Source organism: Vitis riparia, chromosome 2, assembly GCF_004353265.1.
Source record: "Vitis riparia cultivar Riparia Gloire de Montpellier isolate 1030 chromosome 2, EGFV_Vit.rip_1.0, whole genome shotgun sequence".
NCBI lineage: Eukaryota > Viridiplantae > Streptophyta > Magnoliopsida > Vitales > Vitaceae > Vitis > Vitis riparia.
The window spans coordinates 11,245,738-11,260,631 of NC_048432.1; the positions used below are offsets into that span (position 1 = coordinate 11,245,738).

Consider the following 14,894-nt stretch of genomic DNA (forward strand, 5'->3'; position numbering starts at 1 on the left):
TGATGGCTTTATTATAAGCTGTAATGTTTGTTTAGTTTCAAAGGGCTTTCATTGGTGCCTTGGTCTTGATTACACAAATACTTTCAATCCTATTAACAGTCTCATAAAACTTCACCTTGTTTTATGTCTTGTTTTTTTTTTTTTTTTTTTTTTTTTTGTAATATTGGACCCTTCTACAATTTGATGTGAACATTGCTATTCTTTAAGGTCTTCTTAGTGATGAAGTTTATGACCTTGTTTAGGATAACTTATCTTTGAATTTAGTTGGAGTTGAAGTTAAAACAAAAGACACAATTTTTAAAGGATAATATTGATATTGTAACAGTTTTATTAAACTGAAAGAACTTCTTGCATAAGCCAAAGCTTCCATCAAGGACTATGGACGTCTTCATTATTTTTTGGGTGTTGAAGTCATTCCCACTAAAACGGTCTTTATCTCTCTCAAGAAAAGTACATTCATGATTTATTTGAGTGTACATCCATGCTTGGTGCTAAGGATGTCCAAACCTTGATGTCCAAATCTTTTTTACTAACCTTACACGATGCCTTTAATTTTGTTGATGCTATTGAGTACTACCATGTTATAGTGACCTTTTATACCTCCTTATATTGCTTTCATAGTAAATAAGTAGTTGATATATTAAGCTAGTTGGAAATTTTGTTCTATTTCTTATTAATTAGATGCCAAATACTTCATTGGGTCTTATTACCTTCTATTTGACTCCAGATTACTTCAAGATTAATTTTGAGCCTTTTTAGAGTTAATGTTTTTCAAGGTATGTATTCATTTAAAGTTGATAAAGCTTATGGAATGGTTGAAAAGAATTTAAGATATAGATGATATAGAAAAGTTTGAAAATCATGAAATTAGCAAGCTAGAAAATGGAGAACATTCAAACAACCAATGGGGTCAAACATTCTTTTTGAATGTTAACGCCCTACTTAGGGGTTCAAACATTCAACCTTCTAAATTCATTTCCTACTTTGCCACTAACTCTAAAAACTTGTTTTTAGAATGTTTCAAAATTGAGAAATTCTCTATAATTAATTTCTTAGGTTTTTCAAGTATAAATAGATATGTGTAACTGAAAATTAGTGCACTCTGAAATCCTAGAGAATCAAATCATTCTTAAAATTTGTATCTTTATCCCAAATATTTCAACTTCTTTCTTGATAGAACCTTTTGACTACAATAAACATCTAGGAGTTGCATTTCTTAAACTTTGACAAGGACTTTAAGGGATCTATTAAAGAGCATGAGGGAGTGCTGCATCTAGGATGTAAAAAATGAGTGCAGGTGTTAATGGTATAACACAACTATATAAGACCCTAAGGAGTAGTGCATCTGATTGAGTAAAATTAACCATGCACTCTTTTATCATATTTAGTAGATTATTTAACAATTAAGAGACCACCTATGATTTTTTTTTTTTTTTAACATGGTAGGTTATTAAGTGGTTTGTCCATGTTATATCGCATGCTTATTATGCAAATCTTGTAGGTGTTAATGGTATAACACAACTGTTAGGAATTTGAGGCTAATCCAAACTATGGTAATCACCCTAAAGGGGGGGGGGGGGGGGGGGGGGGGGGTAAATAGGGTTGTGGTCTCTTTTTCACAAATTTATATTATGCAAAAATAAGAGACAATTATATGCAAATATATAATAAACAAAATAAACACAATTGCATATAATTTAAAAGAGTTAGGGAAGAGAGAGTGCAAACATGAGAGTTTATAGTGGTTCGACACTTCCTTGCCTACGTCCACTCTCTTCAACCTCCTAACCGAGTGAGGGTTCCACTATCTTGAAGCTTCAACCAAGCTTCCAATCTCTTTACAATTGGATTATGGTTCCAATTCACTCTCTTGGACTTTTGGCTCCAAGCACCCTTTACACTTCTTCAAGAGATATCCTTCTCTTGAACAACCTCTCAAGTGATACCCCTCACTTGAGAAAATTCCTCACAAAGATATACAAATAATGATCTCTCAAAATCTTAGTAATAGAACTTTAGGTTCAAAGATACAAGAAAAACTAGGATTGAATGATGCACTAAAGATATGCAAGTTTTGGAATAATGGTGCACTAAAAAATACTCTTCCAAGGCTCAAATATAATCAAGAAAGATTTGGGAAGGTTTTGCTTATGAAACAATGAAGTTTGGAGCCTTTTTATAGAAGAAAAAAGTCATACTAGCCGTTGGGGGTTCGACCGGTCGAGCTAGGGGTCGATCGGTTGACTAGCCGTTAGGGAAAGTGACCGTTGGGCCTCAACCGGTCCTCGATCGGACCTCAACCACTTGAGGTTCAACCTTGATCGAGAAGAGAAGGCCACTGGGAGAGAGAGAAAATTTTTGGCCTCCCTCAACCGGTTCTCGACCGGACGAGCACAACCGGTCGACCGGTTGAACCGGTTGAGCCATTCTTTTGGCTCAACACTCAACCTTTTTCAACTTAAAACCTTTTAACACAAGTTTGAAAATCATTTAACACAAGGTTTTAGTTGAAAACATGAAATCATCCAATTCTTAAGATATTTAAAACAATATTACTCTTGGATGATTTTGGTGCATAAATAAAGAATGAAATGCATGAAAGTCCTAGTGCACCAACAACCTTACAAAGAGATCTTAAGAAGCTTTGGTCTTGAAAAACTCTTCTCTTTGAGGTGATCTTCTTCTTCATGATTTCTCCTTGGTTTGATTTGTCTTTGGATTGCCACTTTGGAAGTCGTCTTGCCTAATCACACTTGAAATATAATCATTAGTTCTAAACCTTGTTTTGTTATCATCAAAATCAAGATTAACCAAACCTTGGTTTCACAACAACTATATTAAACCCTAAGGAGTAGTGCATCTGATTGAGTAAAATTAACCATGTACTCTTTTCTCATATTTAGTAGATTATTTAACAGTTAAGAGACCACCTATGATTTTTTTTTTAGCATAGTAGGTTATTAAGTGGTTTTTCCATGTTATATTTTATGTTTATTATGCAAATCTTGTAAATGTAATTGATAACATATTAATCATAATGGAATAAGAAATAAATAAAAAATTTAATTTAGGGTTTAGTGTTTGGAATACGTAATCACCCTCCCTCTATGTAGTTCTATATATCAAGGCTTAGAAATTTCTTTCATAAGCCTTTCAACTAATGCATGAACTGCATATTACTCATTGGATTGCAACTAAGTGAATTTTACGGTATCTTAAAGATACACCATTTCATTAACTTTTTCTTTAGAAAAGTTCTCCATACCATCTTCATACATTTTTAAATGCTAAGTAGGTTGGGAATAAGAATGGTAGGACGCTTACAAGTGTTTATTGATCTTTCTTGGTCATAATGCTATCTCATGGAACTCAAAGAAACAATGGTTGATTGCTTTTTCATCTACTAAAACTAAGAATAAGACCATTCCCACTATTATAGCATAGCTTAGTTCGATTTACTCTTTATTAAATGAATTTGGGGTTGTTTGATTAAAAAGGTAACCACTAAAATATAGAAAAAACAATGGTAAGTCTCATTTTTTAAGTACATTTGATAACGCACTTAAACTTCTTGACTTAGAAACTACCAAATCTATTTAGTAATAGAAACTTGACTAATCACATATAGTAGCAATACATGATTAGTGAATTATAAATTTATATACTTTTTTAATTCCATTTTTATTATTTTTTTATAAAATAAAGATTTTATTGTTGAATCCTTTATATAATAAATTAAAACATTTTATTATATATTTTAACCAATTTATGGAATATACTTTTAATGGATTTCTTTTAAAAATTTATCATTTTTTAAAAAATTTATTATTAAATTGTAAAATATATATTTTTTAAATCAAACATTAATTCATTTTATGTAATAAAATTAAAATTCCTAAAATTATATTAAGTGATGATCCATTTTTAATAGGTTTATGTTGAAATTGACTTTCTTTTATAATAAAACAATTTATTTATAATTATTTAATACAATAAAATTGGATTTTAAAATAAACTATATTTCATTCATTTATAAGAACTTCTAGATTACATATCCTTTAGATCACTCAAGGGGACACATGGTCTTAATCTATGAGATATCATAGCATCTCTATTGAGAATACCTATTGTCACTAGCCTCCATCAATAGTGACCCAAATCCATAGGGATATATGAACACTTTATGGTCCCACCCATGGGTCAAAGGCTCCTATTAACTTTGGCACAAATCCAATATCATCTCAAGGTTAAAAGTCCATGCAGTATAGTAGTTTGATGAATCATGACAACTGATAGCCTTGTGTCATGATTCACCGTAGGTCCTTTCCAATGCGTATCACATTCACTAGTACACTCACCATAGGAAAATCATCCTGACAGCCAAGACAAGCTATCTCTCCAATTAGGAGGTAGTATACTACAGTCTCATATGGATAACCTAAATCCATGAACCAATTGTGAACAACTCATTACTCTACAAAGAACCTATGATTTGGATTTTTTTATCCAACTCCTAATGCACCCAAGTCATGTACAATATAAGTAATGTAGGGCGTGTATGCTCAAATAACCAATTAATACAAATGAGATATTTAAAAGAAACTAATAAACATAAATAAATAAATAAATTTGTAAATGAATCTCAATTTGTTACATCATGTCGTATTTTCCAGGGCTCAATTCCAACATCCTCGACCATGATAATCCTCTTATCCTTGTTAATCATCAAGTTGTAACAACCTACACCCAATTGTATAAATATTGTCTACTTTGAAACCAAGTAAGAGGAGCCTATACATATATAGTGTCAAGAATTTTCTTTCCTATCTAATATGAAATATCACAAACACTTACCCATGTAAACATAACGTTCTTGTTGTGTCCTATGAGATTGTGGGGCCAAACAGATAGACACCTTTCATGGGACCAAACAAACCCTTATATTAGGGTCAAAGATTGACTTTGATACCATTTTGTAGTGACCTACACCTAACCGTGTAGACATTGTTTGCTTTGGACTCAAAAGAGCTCTCACGGTTTTAAAACACATCTACAAAGTAAGAAGAGCCTATACATATATAGTGCTAAGAACTTTCTCCCACATCGAATATGGGATATCACAAACACATTCCCATGTAGACACAACGTCTTTATTGTGTCGTATGGGATTGTGGGGACAAACAGACAAACATACCCTATGGTGCCAAACAAGCCTCCATATTGGGGCCGGGGATCGACTCTAATACAATTTGTAATGATCTGCACCCAATCGTTTAGATATTATCCATTTTTGGGTCTAAAAGGGCTCTCACAGCTTTAAAACATATTTATAAGGTTAAATATATATAAAATAATAAAATATATAGATTTTATTATATATTAGATTCAATATAACCATTAGATTAAAGGAAATCTTATTGCCTATCACACTTAAATATAACCCTTAGATTCAATCTTGTTTTTGCTATCATAAAAACACAAAACTAACCAAATCTTGATCTTACATCCTATGGGCAATTGTGGGATATGATGAGGATATTGTATTTTCTATCATAAAAAGTTGGAAATTTTTTTTGATACTATGTATGTATGAGCTTCTTTTAATCATGTAAACATGTTTTAAAGTCATAAAGACTCATTGGGCTTAAGACAGACAATATTTACATCAATTAGAGCGAGTTTGTATAGGAAATATATAAATTATGTTACATTAATGAGAATAAAAGTAATTTAGTCATTATATTAAAAGAATAATGAATCTCTTCAAAAGAAAAGAAAAAATTGTTTTCATCTCATGCAAAAAAAAAAAAAAAAGTAATAAATGAACTAAAAGAATTGTATATAATCTCTTTACTGTGTTTTAATCTTTTGAGAAAAAATTGGTAATTAATCTAACCTCTCTACTGTGTTTTGATATTTTATTTTTAATTAACAAATTTGAGAAGTATTTAAAATGGAAAATTAATTAACTAAAATGAGAGCTTGAACCTCCAACCTTGTCGTTAACAACCACATGCTCTAGCGAACTGAACTATTCCAACTACATTTGAGTTAGAAAATATCATAATAATTTATTATTATTATTTTTAGTAGTTTTTAAGATTGAAAATGTATAAATTACGTGATAATAAACGCACTTTAATCATTATATTAAAGGAATGACTCTTTTAGTAAATTTCTTCACAAGAAATAAGATGTGTTTTCGTCTTATAAGAAAAAAATTATATAAAAAAAAACTAAAAATTGTGCTAGCACACCGTTTATAGCATAGTTTGACGCATCTGTGTGTAGTTTAAATGGCTTAATGTAATTTGACAATTGCAATATAGGGTCAACAATCACTACCTACTTTAGGTCCTCAAAAGCTTTTTGACACTCTTCTGATTAGTGCATTGCCATGATCGTTTCATACATCCCTTAGGAGATTTTTGAGTTGAGTAGCCCTCTTCGAGTAGTTCACAATGAATCTTTGGTAATAGTTCACAAGCCCTAAAAATAATCTTAACTCACTCACATGGATCTTGGAAGTTGTGGCGAAGGGCTTTGATCACTAAGAAAATTAGGGGGATACAAAATACTAGACCAAGGTATAAATGACCTATGGAAAATGGTTTTGATATGTTAGACCTTGACTTGAGTTCTATTTGTTGAGGTTCTACTTGAAGAATGATTATCCGTATGTACTTGAAGAAGGCCTTATCTCATTGTTAGCAAATGGAAACTAGAGTTTATTCCATGCACGACATCAACCAACCTAGGTCTTTCATCATAGAAAGGGTAAAAGGAACCCTCATACCTACTTTCCTTCTCCACCCCAAACCTGAATAGATATAAGGTTGTCAGTGTTCAAGCTAAGCCTTCCATTGGTTTTAGCTTGAAAAATGAAAAAAATAAAAAAATAAAAATTGAGAGTTAGCCACAATCAAACAAAAAAGTATTATAATATTTTTTATTTTAATAGTTTTTGTAAGATTGCAATTGTATAAATTATGTGATAATAAAGTTACTTTAGTCATTATATTAAAAGAATGATTCTTTTGTAAATCTCTTTACATGAAACAAGATGTGTTTTCATCTTATGAGGAAAAAAAAATTGAGAAATGAAAAAGAAAAAAATAAAAAATTATTAAAATAGAAATTTAATTTCACTAGAAGGAGATTATAATAATTTATTATTATTATTTTAATAGTTTTTAAGATTGAAAATGTGTAAATTATGTGATAATAAAGGTACTTTAATCATTAAAAGAACGACTCCTTTAGTTAATCTCTTCATATGAAATAAGATGTGTTTTCACCTTACAAGAAAAAAAATTGAAAAATGAAAAAATTTTGAGAATTAGCCACAATTAAACAAGAAAATATTATAATATTTTTATAATTTTCAATATTTTTGTAAGATTGAAAATGTATATATTATGTGATAATAAAGGTACTTTAGTCATTATATTAAAAGAATGTTCCTTTTATAAATCTCTTTCACATGAAAGAAGATGTGTTTTCATATTATGAGAAAATTTTGAGAAATGAAAAGAAAACTAAAAATTAATGAAAATGAAATAAAGAGAATTATTAAAATAAAAAATTAATTTTAAAAGAAAATATTATAATAGAAAATTATTATATTAATTTTAAAATTATTTTAATAGTTTTAAGATTAAAATGGTATAAATTATGTGATAACAAATGTACTTTTAAGTATTATATTAATAAATCTCTTCATATGAAATCAGATGTGTTTTCATCTTATAAGAAAAAAATTGAAAATTGGAAAAAATAAAATAAAATTAGCCACAATTAAATAAGAGAATATTATAATATTTTTTATTATTTTAATAGTTTTTTAAGATTGGAGAATGTATAAACTATATAAAGGTATTTAGTCATTATATTAAAAGAATGATTCTTTTAATAACTTCACATGGAATAAGACATGTTTTTGAGGAAAAATTTAAAAAATAATAATAAATTTCGCTAGAAGGAGGGCTTGAACCTCCGACCTTGTGGTTAACAGCCACACGCTCTAACCAACTGAGCTATTCCAGCTTTTGCGCTTATGAATTATTATTGCCTTTATTTATACACATTAATTTGTTCTTTAGCCTTTTCCCTTCCTTTTTTACACATATTTTTCTTACAAATCCTTCCTTTATTATTATTATATTTTTTTCTTGTGTTTTTGTTATACACTTTTTTCTTTTTTCTGTCCTAATCACTCATACATTGTTTTTTTTTTTTTTTTTCACTTTATAAACATTTATCCTTATATTTAAATCACAATAAATGATCATTCATCAAGGGTTCTATTTGAACTTTAATTTTAAAAAATCATAACCAATTTTACATGCACATTTTTTTATATATATATGTACATTTTTTTTCTTTTTTCTTTTTTAGTACAATTTAGATAAAAATAAATAAATAAATTTATGATTATATATATCTCGTACCTTAATTTAAGATTATTTTATCTCATATAGAAGAGAAATAAAAAGAAGGTTATAATAATATTATCTTTTATCTTTCGTGTTTGATTCAATATAGGATATGATAAGTGATGAGATAACTAATGTTATATAATTGCTAACGAAATATGACATAAGATATGTTATCTCATGTCCTATCTTATCTATGTAATATCCAATCAACCAAAAATAACCTAAATATTTAAGAAAATAATAATTTGAATAATACAAATCAACCTATGGTGGAGATCAATATGATTTTGGGATAATTATCTTTAAAGTAAACATATTAACTTATTCCCCAGCAGTTATCATACTCCTGGCTATTACTAAACAATTTACATATATAGGATCCTCAAACCGGAAATTGGTGGCTTGCGATAACTGGGAAAGATGAGGTACTGGTTAAAGTAGGGTACTGGCCAAGGGAAATTCTGACCCACTTAAATGATGGAGCAAACACAGTGGCATGGGGAGGATATGTGATTGTGGGGACCGATGGGGAATGGTCACAGGCCAGATGGTGATTATTCTCATGCTTGTTCTTTTACTGATATCATGCACATAGACCAAGCTAGTCATGCGCATCCCTCCATGTTTAACGCAAGGAAGTATGTTGATAGACCTGTCTGTTATGGCTTGGAAAAAGGACCAGAGACTTGGAAGGGTAGATCTATAGGTTATGGCTTCACTTTTGGGGGTCCAGGAGGCCTTTGCTTTTCCATCGAAAAAGCTTACCTTGAGGGTTGGTTTTCCTCCCTGAATGTCTAAAACCTTCAATCTCCTCTCTTAGGTATAGACGGATAATATTTTTACATGGAATGGAAAAATCATATGCTCCTCAAAAATGGAGTTAATAACCCATCTATAAAAAAAGAGAAAAAAAAACTTTTTACATTGAAAAATAAAATCCTATACTTCTTATGGATTTTATTACAACCCAATCTAGAGAAAAGGATTCATAAAGAAGATTATTCAAACAATCATCTAACATTCATTCACTCATCCCTATGACCTAGGGATGAATAAAAAAAACCCTTCAAAACAAAGGTAAGCCCACCTTAGAAAGGTTCTAACATGCCTTTCCCTAACCTAGGGCTCTAATACTAGTTGTAGGAATGATTAGAAAAAAAAATCATTAGGGTGCACAAAAACCTATCCTAAGGATCTCTAGATCTACAAATGAAAGCATTAACATAAAAACAAAATAAAATCCTAAATCTAGGAGTGTAAAAGCAATACTTGCAATCTAGATGTTCCAAGAATCAATTCTAGTTAGTGAAGTGGTTGGGGTGGATCTCAAATACCTCATGATCTTCCGCCTTATGGTTTTTTCTTAAACATTGGCATGTGGGGATGGTGGAATCCTCTTTATAGGGATAGAGGCTAGGGCTATCTCCTTTTGGAAAACAGAATGGCTAAAGTCCCAAGCCCTAAACACTTAAAAAGGTTTGTATAGCTTATTTTTCGGCTTAGACTTAAATGCATCTTTGATTTAGGTCACTTCAACTAGTGCATTGGGTCTTAATTAATTAATTAGTCATATTAGGCTTTATTAATCAATATTTTCATAATAGGATCGGTGATTAAACTGGAAAAGTTACTAGTTCATGGTTCACTGGTCGGACCGGTGATTGAACCGTAATGTCATAAATAATAATTTATATATTATATAAAAATTTAAATAATTATAAGAAATTAAAATTATATATAATTAAAAATTTTAATAATATTTTATTTTTATATTTGACATATCAAATTAAATGATGAAGAGAAATATAAATATATTAATATTTTAAATTTTATTAAATAGAACATTTATAATATTTAAATATAAAGATATATTTAAAATGAAAAAAAAATTATAATATTTAATTTTATTTGCATGTCTTTTGTATTTTATTATTTTGAAATTATTATATTAATTAATTTATATTATTATTTTAATTACATTATATAATTATTATAAAAATAAATGTGAAAGTATTTTATACTTTTATAGAATAAAATTTTGAAAAAAAAATATTAATTTTTTTATATATTTTTATTTGCAAATATAATACAATGAAGAAACTTCATAACTTAATGATTAAGCTTCAATTTTTACACTTGAAGGTCTCAGCTCAAGCTTTCCAGCTTGCAAATATATATATAGGGATTGTAGGGTATAAAAGATATGCAAGAATCATTAACTTGTAAGACTAAAAGCTTATTGGGCTTTATGACAAATGGGTCGGATGAGCTCCTCATAGAGTGATATGGTTCCCTTAGGAAACATTGTCGTTTTGGTGCAAAATGCATCAAAATGTTTTTTTGGCTTAAAAAATGGCTTTAAAAAAAAAATTGGCTTAAAAAAAAAAAAAAAAAAAATCTTGAATCGGTTAGTTCGTCCGATTCGATTGTCGGTTCAATCAGTTTGATTCCGATTCAACCCTTAGCCAACTCATTTAGTATGACCGAACCGAAACTGTAACCGACCGATCTGATCTGATTTTTAAAACCATGTTATTAATTAATCAACCTTGTGCATTTACCGAAATTCCCTTATACACATATATGAACAAAGAACCTATATGTCTCCCAAACAATGTGTCACCAAGGAATATGAATTCAAGCATGGACTATTATAACCCATAGGAATATATTAACTCCATCAAAATCCAAATCTAAAGTTGACTTAACATCCCTCTATAGAAACTCAACTACACTCTAATATCTTATGATATTGGATCGGGATAAAAAAAATTGAAGTCCATGACCCACTAACGATTACATGTAAGCCCCCCATGAATCGGTGTTTGTAATCTAACGAGGTGAATGTTATCAACTCCTCAATATTACTTCTAATATTCTCTCAAACTTGATAACTCATTATCACAAGTCCTTAGACCAAGAACTGTTAACTCTATATGACCCAAGAGGAGATGTGTACCAAAGCATACTTTAATTTTCTTTGTAGAGATCTAACCCTGGAAGAAAGAAATATGTTTTTATTATGGAGAAATGTAAAAGGAATTATCATTGGCATTGGTAATATTGATAATGGTGTTTCTCCCAAAATTAAAATACTTTAATTTGAAATATCATTTTGCTAAACCTTAATCATCTTTTAAGAAAATCTTGAGGATCATATTTTGATTTATCATTTGAATACAATTTCCACAAAAGAAAATTTTTGAAAAAATGTAATGAAGCATCTCTTAGTTTCAAATGGCTTATACGATTCTATAAATGTTAGGATAGAACCCTTTAAAGCATGAAATGATGTAATAAATTCAGAGTTTGTTATTCATTTAATAAAGTTCCAATTTCACTTCAATCTATCCTTATTTTATTCATTCCACCTTATGATCATTTTGGTCCCCATCTCTTGCATTGTACATGACTTGGGTGCATTAGAAGTTGTATGAAATATTTAAGTTATGGGTTCCTTACAAATAGATGAATTATTCATAACCAAATCACAAGCTTAGGCAATCCATTTGAGACTGTAGTGCATTATCTCCTAATTTGAGAGATTGATAGTTTTGGTCATCAAGATGGGTTCCCCATGAAAAGTGCACTAGTGTGTATGGTTATACATTGGACAAGACCTATAATAAGTCATAACATAAGGCTGTTAGGTAATCATGACTTTACCAAGTTGTTATGTTATATTATCTTTCAACCGTGAGAGAATACTGAACTTGTGTCAAAGTTAGTAGTGACTTTGACATACGAGTGAAATCCTAAAGTAATCATATATTTCATATGAATTGGGTCATTGTTGATGGAAACCGCTAGCAACAAGTATTCTCAAATAGAGGCATCATGATATTTCATAAGATTGAGACAGTGTGTCTCCTTCGTTGATCCTAAGGAGGTGCATTCATATAAATTATGGTCATAATAGTTCATTAAGTGGAACTTGACATAAACTCTTTGTGAACTAAGATATGTCAATTGATTACATCATAGGAAGATAGTACAAGTAGTCTTGAGAGACTAGGAGTTTTCACTTTGTTAGGCTACAAACATTAGTTCATGGTAAGACTATATATAGTGGATAGTAGGTCATAGACTCAAGCACTTAATGTCTCATTATCATTTACATAGGGTGCTAGAATGTAGTTGATTCATTATCCCACAAGTCCCAACGGTCCTCACTCAAGCTCATATACCTTAATGTCATGGTTTATGAGGATTGGATTGACTCTTAATTCATTTATGTGCATAAGGACATTTTGGTAATTTCATAAGATCACAAATGGCTTATTGGAAGGTATCTTTATATTAGACTAATTGATTAATTAGACAACCCTAATGGGTTAATTAATGAATTAAGACTCTTTTGAGCTAGATTAAGTGACTCAAACTCATGGTAAACTTAAGTTACTTAAGTCTAGTAAGAACTCTATAAATATCGCTTTAAAGGTTAAGGTTTCAATCTTTTGCTTCTTCTACCATCCAAAAAGAGAACCCCAACCTCCATCCTCTAAACCCCCTATTGTTTGAATGCCAAGGTTCAAGGAAGAGTTATTGGGTAGAAGATTGTGGGTGTACAAGGCTTCTGACAACATCATTTGGTTCTTCATCAAAGGGAAAAAGATTTGGGAACATTCAAATATGTGATAAAGTTTTATAAACCATATATCTAGATTTATTTTTGTTTAAAAATGCATTTTTGCTTTTGTTGCTAGGATCTAGATTCCTTAGGGATGCATCCATGCACCTAACTTGATCTTGGAATAGGGAATGAAGTGATCCAATATTCCCTACAACAAAGACATCTATGATATTTGATCAATCTATCTTTTTTTTTTTTATTGAGTATATGCCAAAAATGATGATGAAATATAAATTAGAAAAAAGAATTGATGAAATTTAGCCCAACAACAATGGAAAGTGAAGGAGAATGAAACCTCAAATGAGGTTGAAGAAAACTCCACAACAAATAGAACAAGCAACCAAAGAATCTTCCTGAGAAATGGAGATAATGTAAATCATCATCAAATGGACCATATTAATGTAAGTGGAGTAAAGATTTTGATTCTTAAATTAAATATGCTTATTTCTCTTGTCCTCTTATTAATTTGAAATTTTTATGAGGCAAAATTGATAATGTTTCGAATTACAATCATATATAGAAAAGCTAACAAATCACTTTGATGAAATTGACATAATTATGAGCCCAAGGTTTGAACTAAGAAGAAGTCATCATTAATGAAAACCTTAAGTGAAATAAAACAATCATATGCTTACATGTTTCAATGGAAAATCTCTCATTCCCCTCGATTTTTCTTTCTCTAAATTTAAATTGAAAAAATGTTCTAAGAATGACCAAATTTTTATTTGGAATATGTTTTCAAGTCCTAAAAAAATAATAATAAAATAAAATATATAAAAGAGTGAGAGAAAAAAAAATGATTTCATCTTGCATATCTTACATATTTCTATGTAAAATGTTATTATGTTAATTGTTTGTTTTTATGATATAATTTAGGATTAATTAAGACTTTTTATTGAAGACAAAAAGGAGGAGAAATAATTTTATTTTGTTATTGTATTAAAATGTTAATATTATTTTAACAATTCTATCAATATTGATGTCATGTACAAATTAATTATATATGTATACATCTTAATTAACATCAATATCTTGTCAATTGCTAATTGTTCCTTGTATTATTTATATTTGGGTATATTATTTGAGCACCCTTATTATACTTCTTAAAAGTTATTAAATTTGAATATTTTTTTTACACCAAAGGAGCATATGGTGAGGGAGAAAATTTTAGCAATCTTGTTTTTGCCATCATAAAAAATGGGAGGATTGTTTTACTAAGATTTAGTTAATCTCGATTTAATGATAACAAAATAAGTATTAGATCTAATTTGACTTTTTAACTCCTATATAAACACCCTATACCACATTTAATGCTGATAAAAGAGTTCCAAATTATTGTTCAATGATCTTTTAAGCCTTAGGAAATATCTTGAGTACGTTGAGCATAAATTTGCATCTCATTCTTAATGCATCACTCAATCCTAATTTTCTTAGTATCCTTAATGTCACAAGATGCTCCAAATAACCCTCCCCGTGGCTTATAATGAAGGGCAAGAAGCTTTTGGAGATTCCATAAGTACCACACGAGCTTAGGAAAAAACCAAGTATGACATTTAAGTTTAATATAGTGGAACCTCAGAAGCATAAGTATGAGGAAGATTTTGGGTTTGTTCACATCTAACCCCACCATGGATGAGGTAGTACAGCTTCTTCAACCAAAATTGATAATCTGTCTTGTGAGGACACTTAAATCTTTTTGTTCATAATCATCAACTAATTATCTGATGTTGTTAGCCCCTTTTATTTTTTTTTTTCCCATATGGAATCACATTTTCTTCCCTAAGAGCATGCTCCCATGGAATGCATCAGTTTCTGTAGAACGA

At 29.7% G+C, this 14,894-nt stretch overlaps 1 non-coding gene across 1 annotated transcript; it reads right to left on the bottom strand.

Annotated features, from left to right (window-relative positions):
- Positions 1-7,972: 7,972 nt before the first annotated feature.
- Positions 7,973-8,046, bottom strand: TRNAN-GUU. Its single transcript has one exon. It is a non-coding gene; the product is annotated as a tRNA-Asn (tRNA).
- Between the last annotated feature and the right edge of the window lie 6,848 nt (positions 8,047-14,894).